The sequence below is a fragment of the Accipiter gentilis genome, chromosome 25, assembly GCF_929443795.1.
Source record: "Accipiter gentilis chromosome 25, bAccGen1.1, whole genome shotgun sequence".
Classification (NCBI taxonomy): Eukaryota; Metazoa; Chordata; class Aves; order Accipitriformes; family Accipitridae; genus Astur; species Astur gentilis.
This window is the reverse complement of record NC_064904.1, coordinates 2,597,817-2,613,754: the sequence shown is the minus strand read 5'-3', so window position 1 is coordinate 2,613,754 and position 15,938 is coordinate 2,597,817.

Here is a 15,938-nt window from a genome sequence, read left to right as displayed (position 1 = left end):
TCTCTGCCAACATTCTATTTACAAATGTCTCAAATCTAAGGAAGTTTTATAGATGTGTGGGCATAAGTTTGTTCTGTAGCCTGAAATCAGAGCCAGAATCCAAATGGCATGAGTTAGGGAGCTTTTCTACCTAGCTCCAATTAATCATAGGCAGCTGCTTATGTCCTGCTGAAATCTATATTTATACCACCCTTAAAGAGGACCTGTAAGAAAGCTGCCTCCTACTTCCCTTCCATCTGCAGAACCATAATGCAGATACTGAAAGCTGTCTCCCGTGAGACCTGTTGACATTACTTGCAGCCACAGCACATTAACAATTCGGTAATAACTTTGGCTATTACTGTTTGGCCTGACATGACAGCAAAGTATGATGCTGTTTTCAGGATCGATACTCATGAATTAGTCGAGGCAAAAGAGCCTTAAGTCTATAAACCATGATGACATCAGCTAAAACTCCAAAAGCAGAATGAGTCTGGGTGTTGGGGAGATCATAAGACGAGAAACAAGAGATTTTCAAGCAGACTACTAAAAATTGAGAATTCAAAAACTGAACAGAACCTATGGGGCATATGGAGACAGATTGCTACCTTGCCTAGGAAGAAAGGAATTGCTACCGGACAGCAAATGAGAAACATAACGGCTTTTATTTTTTTAATAATAGCCATATAGTAGCTGGCAAAAAAAAAAAATAATTCATAGACTGATAGAAGATGATTCTAACTCTAATTATTAGACTGCAGGCCACTGTGCTTGCTAAATCTCAATGTTTGGCAATGTCATGAGTAAGAAGCTCTAGAAAAAAATAGGTCCTTTAAAATTAAAATAAATTCTGAAAGGTTTCTGTAAGGAAAAGCCAGGGATGTACTAATGAATATTTTGATCCACAGTTCATATGGAAAACAGGTTTTTTAATTGTTGTATATTGTCTGTGTAAGATCATATATTAACATATTTCAGTTGTGCTATTTCTCATCTGATTCTGTTTAAAATAAATGTCAGCATATGCTCTTCTATTTAGTGCTAGTTAGGGCTAACATGACTTTTTTGCCTTGCTGTGAAAACAGGTTTTTCTTACAAGCAATTTTGTTTGCTTGAAGGAAGTCCTAGACTTCCCATACATGTGTAAAGCTGACGTTTTCATGATAAGGCAGGAAGTCGGTTTGATGATTTTTAGTGATTAATTTTCAACCTAGCAAATTCAATTTCCTGCTTTCAACAAGTTTCTATTTATTGAATGTTAACTGAAACATTGTAAACAAAGTAGGATTGGTTCAGGATTTTGTTTTCAACTAGCTGTGGTAGGAATTTTGCTTTTTTAAAGTTATAAGCTTGAACAAACTCACTAACCTCTTGCCCAACTCCTGCCTAAATTGCTGCCTGAATCTACCCAATTTTTTAGTAAGACTATACCCAATGTAAAGTTTATTCTTATGTTTGCTTTATAATAGTGCTTAGGGTCACTGGTAATGGAATAAAACCTCATCGGTTTCATGTCTATATAAACAGAAAAAAGGTAGGTGTTTCTATCTCCTCGGAAGATTATACCTCTACATGTATGCCCTTAAATTGAACATCGGCTAAATTTCTGGTCCTCCCTAGTTTAAAAAAAGAACTGTTCAGTCTGCGAAAGGACAGTTAAGCTGGGGATAAATGTCTGTAAAATCATGAATAGTATAACAAGTACAGATCAACACTTTACTGCCTCTTTGAATAAAAGAACTAGGGAGTAATGAAAGTAAAAATTGACAGGCTGAAAGTGGGAAAATGAGGTTGTGTGATGTGTGTAGTTAGTCTTTGACAGACACAAGAATGTGGCTGATAAAAATTTCAAAATAATCTGAACATATTTCTGAGAAAAAAAAATCATCTAGAGGTATTAAACACAATGGTGATTAACTATGAGTGCTGTAACACTCCATCTGTCTTGTGGAACTCCCAACTCACCAGCTACTGTGGGGGGCATTGAAGAACATGATGCGACAGCCTATCTTCTCTGGGGCATCTATTATCATCCATTCTACTGTTGCAAACAGGAGAGTTGGCTAGATGGACCCTTTTGTTCTGACCTGGAATAGCTGTCTTTTTTTCTTATTTTCCATTTATATTATGCTATATTATCACATACTTACAGTGAAAAACAACCCAGTATTTGTTAGCATCATGCATAGATGATCTGTCTTTAGAAATATGAGTAGATGTGCCATAGTCTATTGTTGATGTAGATATATGAACACACCAAGAAAGGTCCAGTTTCCAACTGTCCAGAAGATCATGAGAAAAAGGAATATCTGCTCTCCTGTGCAGTTCCCACATCCATATTGCAACTATATTGACAGTCTATCATCTCACTTCAACTATCATACTGAAAGGTTTCTTTTCCTTCTTGATATTAGATTAATCTTACTGAAATTCTGTCATGTTAATATGAAAATCAGGCTAGCTTTTAAGAGGCGCAATATCTCTGAGACTACAGTTTTTCTAGGTTTCTTTTACAAATCTGGAGGATAAATAACTTAGGAGGAAGGCCTACAGTGACAGTTCTCTCAGTGCACATAGCCTATTGTAGCTGTCTGGGAAATATTTGTGTGTGGGCTAGTGATAAAAAGCTTTGGTTGCCTGTGTGTGTATATGCTGAAGACCTCTGAAGTTTACGAAGTGCTGTTAGCATAAAGATAATTACAATACTTTATTTTCTTTTACAGGCTTGTTTTAAGCAGTATTAATTCACAATACATTCCATAGTGGAAATAAAAGTTAAGTCTCATTCAATTAGATATAAAAGGAGCCTTACACTAAAGCAAATATTTTCAAGTTTATCTCCACAAAGAATGCATGTAACTTTCTGTGTAGAGGACCTTAGCTCTCAGCTGTTTTGCATAGTCCTTACAATATATACCTATAAATGCATTCTATCAGAGGAAATCTTTAGAATAATGAACTAGTCTCAGTATTTGATTTATGAAATTGGAATAGTTTGCTCTGGAACTAAGAGACTGTATTTACTGAATTCAAGCCATGTGTTTCAAATAACCTTATTAGGTTAACAAAGCTGTTTGTCATGGCACCCATCTAACCATGGGCATTTGTAATTGTCATAACTCCTTTCTCACAGCTGGACTGAAGTCATTTAAATCAGAGAGCTTTGTCCCTTCTGCAATCTAAAATGCTTGATTACGGAGGAAAAGAAATATCAGGGAGTAGTGATTCTAGTATCCTGTCAAAATTCTATATTTTGACATGCAATTAATATATATTTTTTCACAAATAAAAATTAAATTGGCACAGGACTTAGTGGCAACCCTTTTAAATTCAGGCACAGCAATGTTAGTGAGTTTCTTGTGGCTTGTTTGTTTGCAGAAATGTGACGATTTTCCAGATATGACTGCATTTATTCCATCTATTTGCAGCAATCTTGCCTCACAGCATAATGAAGATAATTAATCACAGGGGAAAAGTAAAGCCAAAAGGAAAAGTGTCTGTGTGTTTGACTGCATGTTATCCTCTGAGGACAAGTCCAGTTGCATGTACATCAATATATCCATCCACATACAGCAGAACAGTCATAAATACTCAGCCAAGAATAATAATGTTCCAAGCAGGAAGGAAATGTGAAATTCCAGGAGGAAGACTTTTTTTCCCCCTAAAACTGTATCCATTTTTTGGCACTGAGTAAATTTATTTATGGCCCTTTGGGCCATGATACTCCTGCATAAGGATCTTATGAAAGCCTTGCCATTTGTGTTGTGCTATCTTAGCATTTGATGTGGCTAATATGATATTAAAAAAACCTCTAATGATTTACTGATTTAGAAGATTCTGTCCAGCCAAAATATGAAGCAAAGATAGCCAGACAAACAAGAGATGAATATGAACTCTCCCTTTGTGTCTTCAACACTGTCTTATTTATAAGCTATTTTAACTTTTCCCATATTTGAAAGAAGTCTTTCTGAAATTCTTGTTACGGTCCAAATAAGAAGAAATCCCTAATAAGAGTATGTAATTTTTGGCAGAATATTCTACTTTTATGTTATAGAAACCAGCTCAGGGGTTGAGGTTTTTTGGTTTGGGTGTTTTGTTTTGTTTTGTTTTTAACTACTTCGAGTCTTGAGAAGGAGCTAAGTGATTTAAGAGCAAAGGATAGAAATTTGAACTCTAAAAACCCCATGAAACATCCCAGTCTAGATCTCATTTTATCTCTTACTTCTGCTCTACAAGCATATCTGAGTCAAAGAAGGCACTGCACAGGGATACAAGAGAAAATGTGAACTATACTGCTGATTCTCTAAATGACCGAGCCAAAGTATTTGTTTGACTCTGGCTGGGAAATAAGTACCAGCTTATCTTTGAATTTTGAAGCTGAATCTACCAGTCCAACCTAGCCCTCTCCTAACATTCTGATGATACTCCAGCCATAAAACTCTTTCAGAATTAGTCTTGTGGTACAGAAGTTTTATTCTGGCATGAACTTTGGCAGAACTAGGTCTGGCACCATCAGGCAATCTTTCCCCTGTTCATGCTGGAGGAAAAATGACATATATGTAATATAAGCTCAGAACTGATTAACTGCAAGTTAAATGAATGTGTCAGCTACTGACATCTCTTAACTTGAAAAGTTGTGCAGCTGGCAGTACAAGCCCTACACATGAGCTAAATTTTATTAATGCTAATGACATTCTTGAATGGATATGGTTATGAATATAAAGTCCAGAATGCTTGTGTGTTAACCAAAACTAGTAATATCATGGGTATTAGCTAGATATTTTACATATTGTGAAGAACAGCTTGCAGCTGGAGATGGTACTCCATTATATGTGTATAAATGTATGTATGCATGCAAGCATACATTTATAGAAAAACAAAAATTAATATTTAGCATGGGAAAAGGAAAAGGAACTACACAATGAATTACCAAATGTGTATTAAAATGTACTGGAATATGTGTTGCACAGGAGAGAATTACAGCTAACAGTTTGGTTTAAATTAAATCTGCTGGGTAACTAGACTTCACTATACTGATATCTTAGCAACTGTGTATTTAGCAACTTCCTATTTGTTATATTATCTGAATAAAGGAAATCGACATTATCATTTTGGTGTGAAGTATAGCTACTGGCTTCAGGGTCTAGGTTGCCTGTACTAAAAAGCAGACTTTTGCAGAATATCTAATGAAATGTACAGGAATATTCAGTAAGGGGACGGAAGATAATAGAGGATTGTTATGATGATCCCTCCCACACATGCATTATTCTCTAATGTAACGTCTGTGCACTTAGTATGCATAATTCACTCTAGGACTTACAGAATCATGCAATATGGAAGGAACCTCCAGAGACCATCCAGTCCAACCTCCTACTCAAAGCAGGGTCAATTAAAAGAGGGTACTTATAGTCTTGTCCATTTGAGTTCTGAGTATCGCCAAAGATTGAGATTTGACTTCTTCCAAAGGTTGACTAACTTTTCGGAGAGATGGAGGAAATTCTAATATCTACTCAGAGTTTTCTTTCTTGCAACTTCTGTTTGATGCTTCTCATGTTATCACTGTTTACCTCTGAGAAAAGTTTGACTTTGCCTTCTCCACACTTTTCCATTGTATAGTTGTAGGTGGCAGTAATATCTCTCCTGAACCTTCTTCTCTTAAGTTTGAATAAAGACAATTCCCTTGACCTTCCCTTGCATGTCATGAGCTTCAGGCCCTGACCATCCTTACAGCCCTATTGTAGTATTGTATACTATCTGCTTTTCAAGACCTTGTGTATCTTGTAGGGTTTGGGAATATTTTCTCGCCCCCAAGGCTGGATATGTGCCCTGGCACCATCTTTATAAAACATGAAGACAAGACATGGGCATAACCTAACCTTTCCCTCCTTCTTTCTGCAGTATAGAACCTGGATATACAAATCAGAAGGAAATTACTGTGTGTTTCAGTAGGGTGGTATTTCAGGTCTCATGATGGAGAACAACTGCACCACAACCTAGAAGTACTTGGCTCAATTAAATTTTTAACATAAGTTGTTTATTTTGTCAAGGCAACCTCTGAAGTTTAACTTTCCTTCTATTAATTATACTATTTGCATAATACTTATGCCCAAAGTATATATTTAAGAATGTGAAATGTTTTGTTGGCGTCAACTTTGTGGATATCAATGGTAGTTTTTCATGACTGGCACTAAGAACTTGAAGGGCTATTGATTAAGAACTTCAAGATCTACCCAAAGCTTGCTGCACTATGATTTACCCATGAACAGATCATAATTCAGTACCTGATGAAACCACATTGAAGATTTTTGCACATCTCTGACTTCAGAATCTGCTTCTGCCTGGGTCTTACAAAGACAGTCAAGAATCGCCACCTTCACATTTACCTGTGTCCTCTTCCTAAAAGAAATTATATTGTTGCCACCTTCTGGCCAAAGCACAAGATATTCTTGAGATGTGAAGAGATTATTCCTATCTGGGCAGGGGATTGTTATGTTGCGACATAAGCTCTTCAGAGACAGGTACTAAATCAAGGATATTGGAATCATGACACAGGATATTCCTCAAAATTTTTAAAAAGGAAAGTTATTTAAGGGAGGTCCTAATTGCAAGGAAGCCTTTGGAGCAGGTGAAGAATCTGTATGCATCTCAGGTTGCTGTATATGCAGAGCTTATATCAGCAAGAGTGTATATGCATTCATGAATAGAAATTTTTACAGTTATAAAGCACATTGCATGAAAAGGGCTGCTGTGGAAAAATTCTCTTTGTGTGTCAGTTCTGCCAAAGAATAAGTATATTTATGTGCGTATGTTTGTTTGTGCATGGGCTACTCCCATTTTCCTTCTCCCATATGCATAAAACTTAAGTTTTACCATTTTGGCTTTTTTCCCAGAGAAGCAGGACCCATTGCCCACTAAGACTCCAGGAAATCATGAAAAATTGGCACCAGCTGAATCCTAGCATTCCTTTTCCTCATGTAACTGCCAATAAAGCCATTGGCAAGTTAACAAACATCTGAAGGTGAGCTCAAGATTCATAAAAATACTGATGACATTCAGATGAAGTAAATTAATAGAATTTGTTGGAAGAAATTCCAGGCGTTTTTTATATCATACAGCCATAAAAAGGAAACAATGGATAGGAGGCCTCCTAATGTAATATGGAATGAAGCAGAAATTGCTTTGTACAATTAACAATGCAATCACATAGGTGAATCTAATTGTCCATGTCTTTAAAGAATTATCTTAATATAACTTCATGTCAAAAAAATTCTTTTGGCACCATTCTGTCAAACTGGAAATTGATCTGGGTCCAAGTTTACCATTATGTGCAGTTTGGATTACAACTTTGTAGCAATAGGTCATTATTTTCTTTCACTGTATCTTCTTCCCTGGCATACTTGCTTTAAATTTCCTTATTTCCAGTTATGTGCTGAATAAGATCACTGAAAATGGGCAGTTCATACATGGGCAACCAGGTGAAGAACACCAACCAACTGGTAAAGAAAAATTGCTGTGCTACAGATGCAAAGCTAAGTCTTCAAACTGCTACAATATTCAAATGTCTGCTTTAGGATCCTTGCAATAACATAAAAGCAGAATTGTTCAGGGCATGACTCTTATATAGTGAGATGTGTATCACAGTGAAGCTATTAAAAAAACCTCCTTATCCTCTGAGTAGGATACACAAAGGTATGTATATATTTGAAATTCCAAATTATGTTACTTGTCATACCTCTGCTTTTTTCCTAACACATAGAAGATATGGTATAATACAGTTTTATATTTCCTCCAGGGGACATCAGCTATGTATTTTTAAATTATGTATGGCTATTCATTCCCACCTGGCTTATTTTCTCTTCCAGTTAAATTAGACTCTTGCTGTCAAGTTTCAGAGGTGTGACTGTGTGTTTCTATCAGAAGGCTGATTCTTATGTCCTATCTAAATAACATGTAGTAGCCTTGGCCCAAGATCTTCCCACCATAATATATATAACATAACTAATATCTCAATATTAAATACCTAGTCCTAAATTGGACACCTAGTTGCCCCAGGTTCTGTTCAATGGGGAGAGAGATGCACATTCAGAGCATGATTCAGATCTCATACTCAGTAAACTGCCATGTGAAACTGCTCATTTCTCTCCATTTACAATGCAGACAGCCTACAGCAGTCGTGCTCTTAATTTAGTTATGTACTTTAAAGGAGCTAAGTAGAATGAATCTGGGCTATGCTGTCTGTGTGTATGTAGCCCTGGAGTCACTGTCATTTGTACATGGTTCCCTACATACTTCATTAATGTTGTTCTACTCACCAGGGGACATTTGCAATTTCACCCTTTAAATTAGGAATCCGTGTTAAAAAAAAGAGAGAGAATATCACTCACTTATGAACATAGGACTTGTAAGCACATAGTAGCAAATAGTTCTAATATAAATAAAAGACTTGTAGCAAATAGTTCTAATATAAATAAAAAACAAGTATATCACTGTATGATTACGCTTATGGGTACAACGAAAGAATACTAATGTAACCACATTACGTTGTGCTCAAAGGACATTCACACTTGTATGGAATTTTTTTATCTTATTAGAGAATAATAAATACCACTATGCTAGCTAACAAATAGCTCTAGTTTTTTTACAGTTGATCAAGGAAAAACAAAAACCAAACCCCAGTATTTATAGATTATGTACTTGACAGCTTCATAGTCTATGGATTAAAACATTTACTGTTGGTTTAAAATATATATAAGTCATGGAGAGATGATGCAAGGTGAAAGTAGCACAAAATATAGGTTACATGCCTCTCTGTTTATCACAATATGTCATAATAGAAGTTGGTTATTAGTAATGCTTGTTTTGAGTTTGTATTGATTGATCCATACGTCGATGAGATGATAGGTGTAAACCTATCATCAATGTGTTTTTAAGTCTGTATAAATGCATGCAAAGATAATGCCTGCTGCTGTTTTTCAGGTGTCTCTCCTAATGTGCCAATGGATTAATCAGTCAGTTCTGCATATATCAACAGGCTTATTGCAATTATCCTAAGTGTCATTTTAGGGTAAGATGAAAAAAACTCATAGGATCTGTGAGAAATCAAGCCAAGCAACATTTATGATGGTCATGAAAGTGTGTGACTATCACAGAAAATATCTTGATATTCTGTCATGGATTTCTCCTATGTGTTAACAACGTTTAGCTGAATATTCCACAGGGGCTGACCTGGTTGTGTATGAGGATTTTTTTTAGCTCTTTATTCAGTCACATACCATTTGGAAGATTTGCTTCTGGGAACTACTTTGGATTTCAGTGTAAAGAAGGAAAGTAACCATACATTTAGGGTGTGACTTGTGCCGTATCAGTAAACAACTGTTAAATCGTATCTTTTTTAAAAGGTGTAAACATGTATCATATGTCATAGTCATCATCATCTCTCAAAATTAATAGGTGTTTAACTATACAGATTAATAATTGAAATTCTCTTTTGGGAGATAGGTAATTGCAGAGTGTCTTCTTGGTCAGTCTGGCCTGATTTAGTAGCCTCTTAAGTTTATGTTAAACTAGCTAGTGAAGGTGATCATAATGATCATAATGAGAGAAAGTGAGAGATCTAAGTCCTAAAAGACCCTCTGTGGACACAACTGACAACTGTGATAATTCGGTTTCCCTACAGAAACATGCTGCTTCCCATCTCGCCCTCCACCCCAAGCACAAATGCATCACAAATCCCTTTCATTCCCCAGTCCCTGCAATCCAGATTCCAGCTACCTTGAGTATAACAATATTCTTGGCTGATTTGTCCCCTTCTCTTCCAACACCTACACCTCAAATCCTTACACCCAAAGATCCTTAGACTGCAGCTGTAGCTGCTGCTAGGAAATGTACCCTCATTGTCTCCTGTTCATTTTCTCAACCAGGCCCCTGTATTCATAGCCAGTGATCCCTAAAACCCCACAGTCCATGTGCCTTTACCTTGCTGTTCCAACACCTTCACATACATTAGCTGAGGACACTGAGGTCTGTTCAGCAAACCTGAGCTTCTCCAAGTGCATCCACAGCAACTTATTCCATGTAAAATAACTTGGCTTATTACTGTATGCAGAGAAGGGGTAGTCAGGAGGAGAACCTTACATAGCTAACAGCTACAATATGCAGACTATGAACTGCAGGCAAACTTTGGCCCCATTCCCCTCCTCTACCTTCACTCCTTTTCTTTGGCTCATAAATGTTACATTCTTTGTGTGGTTGCCCAGGAGGGGAATGGAGAGACAATGGCTGGTTGGAGCTGTTCTTATACTGCTTTCCTCGCTTTTTCCCACTCATAGATAGATTCCTTATCCTCTCCAAGTTTTCTATTTCCTCACCCTACTTTTAGAATTTGTATGAACTCACCTTTGGACTACTATAATATGTCTGTAGTCTTAGGAAAGACATTTCACATACCCCCGTACTTTAGACTGTTAGCACTTTAGACAGATGATATCCTTTATAAAGACTTGTTTTATTCTATGCTTTTAGAACAATAGGGCTCTAGTCCCATATCAAGAGTTAAGTGAAATACAAATTATAATTGATGATATTGTCACACTATTTTTGAATGATCTAATCACAGATGAACAAGAAAAGGGTTGGTTGCTGCTTTCTCACTTTATTCTTAGGGTTTATATGAACACCAGAAAAAATTGTTCTGCTTTAACCAGGATAATCAGTGTAAAAGATCCTTCAGAAACTTTCAGTAAATCCACTTTCCTTCTTTTCTGTGGATGCTTTTGTCCCTCCCAGCCTGTTTTTCACTACTAGAAAGCTGTGAAGGTTGGCTTCTTACTTTATGGAAGATGAGAAAGGGAAGTGTCCCTTTTGTACTTATAAAAACACTTGCAAAGGTGAGGAGATAGTAGCAGCATTTGTGGCTACTGTAGATTGGAAATTCCTATGGAGACATATCAAGAGGACAAAGTCAGTTAAAGTGCTATCAGCAGCAGATCCAAAACGCAGCAAGGAGGTTTCCTGTGCACCAGAGCTCACACTGATAACTAGCTATCTAAAGAAGCAGCTGAGAACACAATAGGGTTTTTTTTGTCCTCTCAGGAATTTCCTATTTTCTGATTCTGTTCAGGTGTCAAGCTAAGATGAGGGAGTTTCCAGTGGCTGAATTGATGTAGGGTTGGAAAGGACATCAAAAGAAAATAAAATTATATTTCAACAGAGTACAAATTCTGATTTTGCTCACACATTGAATTTAATATATACACGCAGATAATTTTTATTTCATTAAGTGGAATATTAAAGGCATTGCAGTATCTTGCCTTTATTTCTTAGGATCTGTTATCTTGAATGTTGTACTCAGTGTTCTCCACAGACAAGGAAAGCATTATTCCTTCCAGAATGCTGGAAACCAGGACTCATCTTATTGCTGACTTCTGATAAGAGTAATATGATGCTGTAGTATTTATTAATGAAGTGCTTACGTACCTACATACTGCAACTGTGAATGTGTGTGACTTTAGACTCTATTTAGATGAACAAATTTTGCAGACAATAGAGTTACAGCACAGGAAACTCCTAGACAAATACTTGCAATTTGAAATTAGTTTTATGATATTTTATCTCTCTTTAACACAGTCTTCTTGTCTGTCTCCCTCTCTCATTAATTTGTTTCCTTATCTTTTTAAGGTGTCTTTATTATTAGTTTCCTCTTGTTTATTATTAGCCTTCCTCTTTTCCTAGAACAATATGATCTCCACCACATTCAAGATCTGGCCGAGCCAGCCACTCTAAACATGCAGAGCAAAACGTGATGGTGTCCCTAGCAATAGGAAACGCTTTAAACCTCAGAGTCCAAACATTTCCTCACACACAACACATTTTCTTTCAGTTTAGTGGCTGGCACATGCTGTCTCCTCCCGCAGGGAATCAGGCATTTGTTTCTGCAGTGAATTTCACAGACAAAATGAAAAAGGATGAGTAAAATTCTCCATATAGTGTGTAAGTATACAGGCAAGTTCAATGCTATTCAGGTTATTTGGGGCCAACTCAGAATATTGTCACTCTTCAGAAACAGTCCTCTCTCAGCTCTGCCATGGAAGCCATAGCCTGCAGCAGGTTCTACCATATCACTGGAACAAGCCTGGCTCTCCTAGGGCCCTGGCCCATGAGCCTCAAACCAACGCTGGCTGCATATTGTTAGAACAAATAAACGGGGTGAATGCGTAATACTGAGCAGCTGTGGTAATGGGTGATGTCTGTGCCTACTCCTGTCCAAAGAGAATACCTTGTAGATTCCTTTCTCTCTTCAGGGCACCTCTCAGCGGGAGGTCTGGAAGGCCTGGATGGGGGGGCACACCACAGCAGCCATTTGCTCTGAGGCAGCTCTGGAGTGAGCAGGGCAGGGTACCGGCCACTGCTGGGCCTGCAGCTCTCGGTGTGTGCTGCCGCTCCGGGCAGCTGCCAGCACAGAGACAGTGTCTGATGTCCTCACCAGGGACAGACAGAGAGATAGCGCTGCAGTCAGGGCCCTGTGGGCCTTGCAGCGGTCCGTGTTGCAGTGGGACGGCTTCTCTGCTTGGGGGTGTGCAGGGCTGCTTGGACATGGTGTGGCTGTGGTCTTCACAGCCACATGGCACCAAGCGGGCCTGCTCCCGCCCAGTGCTGTAGAGCGGCTGGGTGTGACCTGCAGAAGCTGCTCCAGTCAAGGCCCTGAGTCGCAGGGAGAGAAAAGAAGGGCGTGCAACAGCAAGGAAAATGAAGGGGAGATTGAGAGGATCTCTGAGGAAAATCTGCAGGAAAATCTGAGCCACACAAAGCAAGGGAGGAGGGAAACCGGGGGCCCCGGTCACACGGGCAGTGGAGAGTGGCTGCTGCCATGGGGAAGGCTGGAAGCTGATGGCTCCTGGCAGGAGGAGGAAGGTTCCTGATCCACCTTCAGACCCACCACTGTGGAATAGGCCCAGTGTCAGTCACTGTCAGAACATGCTCAGCTTCATCAAAAGAATGCGAGCAAGACCCCTCAGGGCCAGCTGATGAACCTAATATCCCCACAAAGTGGAAAGGATGAATGATAGTTTCAGGATACTCGCTTCTGCAGGGAATTGTGGCAGCAATCTGCTGACCCGACCTAGTGTCTGGGGAGGTTTGTTGTTCATTGGGGTCCAGGAACAGGGATGTTGCAGAGAGACTGCCCAGGTTCGTCAAGCTGTCAGACTGTTGCCCCTTGTTTCTATTCTGTGTGGACACCAGCAATACTGCTTGGGGTAACCCAGAGCATGTTAAGAGTGATCCCAACCTTGTGGAGTGAGGGTAGAAGGCAGGGGAGCCCACATGGTATCTCCTCAGTCCTTTCAGCAAAGAGGCAAAGCTCAAGCAGAAGTAGACTCATCCAGCTGGTCAATATCTGTCTTCTACAGTAATAGGACACTTTTCAAGGAGTGACAGCTGCTGAGCAGGTATGTGATGCATGTTACCAAGTGGAGCAACAGTGTCTTTGTAAACAGGCTTGTTACCCATGTGAGGAAGGCTTTAAATTGGGTATCCTGGAGTAAGATCACTATATCCTGAAGAGAAGCAAGGACATAAGGGATAGAGAAGGTACATCCTGGGGAGAGCAAGATAGAGAGTGTCTCACACCTTCCTTGTCAAAACAGCTTGATTTGGGGCTCGTCTCAAGTGTCTATACACAAATGTGTGTAGAATGGGGAAAAACCAAGAGGAATTAGAAGTCCATGAAAGGTTACAGAGTTATGACTTTGTTATGAACAGGGATACATTGGTGGGATATGTCTTCTGGTTGGAATGTTGCACTGGATATCCAGGCTCTTCAGGAGAGATAGGGTGGGAAAGCAGGATGAAGGGGCTATGCTCTATGTAAAAGGGTCACTTTAATGCATGGAGCTTTGCCCTAGGGCAGGACATGAAGCAATGGAGAGCTTGTGGGAACAGGTTAGCAGACAGACCAGCAAGAGATGATGTTGTAGTAGGTGTCTACATACATTCTGATCAAAAAGAGGAGGCAGAATAAGCAAGAAGATTTCTGGGATGTACTGAAGACAATTTCATGTTGCAGGTGATGGATAAACCAACTAGGGGAGGACAGCCTACTCACAAACAAGAAAGAACATCTGGATGATGGTTGATATTGGTCAAGGGCAGCCTTGTCTGCAATAACAATGAGACTCTTGAGTTTAAGATCCAGAGAAGAATGAGCAAGATAAACATCAGAATTACCACCCTGGGTTTCAGAAGAGCAAATTTTTTTCTTGTTTAGGAACCTGCTTGGCAGGGTCCTGGGGAAAGTGCCCTGGAATGCAAAGGGGGGCAGGAAAGCTGGCTAATCTTCAAGGACATTGTTGAATGTGACTTGACATGGTCATGAGAAACCTGATCTCATTACACCTGTTTTGAGTAGGGGGTTGGATTAGATGACATCTGAAGGTCTCTTCCAACCTAAATTATGATTCTAGAATTCTGTGAGATATAGTGAGCTACACAATGGCTCCCAATTTACCTCCAGGACTCACACCTTGCAATGTACTTTATCTGATATGAAGACATTTTCTAGAAGATGACAGGAAGCACTGTCTGAAGCACTGGAACCCTGTGGTCTCACCTTCCATACAAGCAATCTAACTGTACTTAGTAACCGCTGCAGACAGGCAGCCACAAAAAACTGTGCTTTATCACATTGCCAAAAGTATTATTGTGTTTCAGTAAGCCCATCCAGGAGGGGGAAGGCAGTGAATAATACGCCCAATTATCACTAGGATAATGATATACCTTCTGGAATCACATAAATGGCAACCTTGTGGAAGTGGCTTGCCTCAGATTTATGTTGATGCAAAAAATAATTTGAATTTTCCAGAAAACTGGCAACTTAATAAAAAACTTGTAGCATAGATTCACCCCACACAATCTTTTGCATTTATTTGAGGCACCCAAGTTAGAAACATAATCATCAAAGACTTTCTTAATGCAGAAAGACAGACTAAGATTGGAATGACCCTATGGACATGCTGGTCTCTTTCTGTTATACATAAAGGAACCTATGGTGACTAACCTCTCCTAGTTTGTACACCTAAATTAAATGTGTGTCAGCAGATCACATTATTGTTGCTCTCAGATCTCTTTCTCCCCTGGGGGAAGGAGTTCCACAAGCACACACTAACCTTGCATTTAAGGGCTATGTATTGTTAATTTTACAGTTCTTCCTATAAACTCTTGTCTTTGCACTGATGCATGATCACTCCTGTCCAGCTGCATAGTGATACTTGTTGTGGGTCATAAAATAGTCATTTGCTCTCACACATAGAGTTTTGAGGAAAGTCATGATAAGAACATGCTCAGCTTCATCAAAAGAATGCAAGAAGCATAATTTCTTTTTCAGTTAATAGATCTGAATTTAGATCATCTATTTTAGAATGTTCCAAAGGAGGGATTAATTATCTTTTCCATGGAAGCTGATGTATTTTGCATGTAAACTAACTATCCAGTAGTCTATCAGGAGAGTCAATTCTTCTCTAGAGTCTAGTAGCAAGGAGTGATATTAGGAATAGGCTGATAAAATTTTAAACCCTTTCAGGCAGGTGTGAGAATCTACCCTAGATCTTTGATTTCCCTTACCTGTGAGCTATTTGTTTCTTCATTTCTCCTTCCTTCCCCCTTTCTAGAAAGAATCAATTCCTCATTTTTGTTTGTGAATGAGATGATTAGTTGCTTATGTCCTGCAGTTTATACAACATTATCAATCTTAAACAAAGCTGGTGCTATCTGCCAGATAAGATTTACACATTTACAAGGATTTAAGCCAAGCATCTCTCTTAGGTGCATTCTGTTAGCTGCTACTAAGGACCTCTAATTAGCATTTAGTCTTTTGTGAACCTCAGCATTCAGTACCTGTCTATCTCTGTGTATGGCTTGGAGAGCTGAAATGTGCATTGTGATAATCTCTCTTTTTTTGTTCAGAG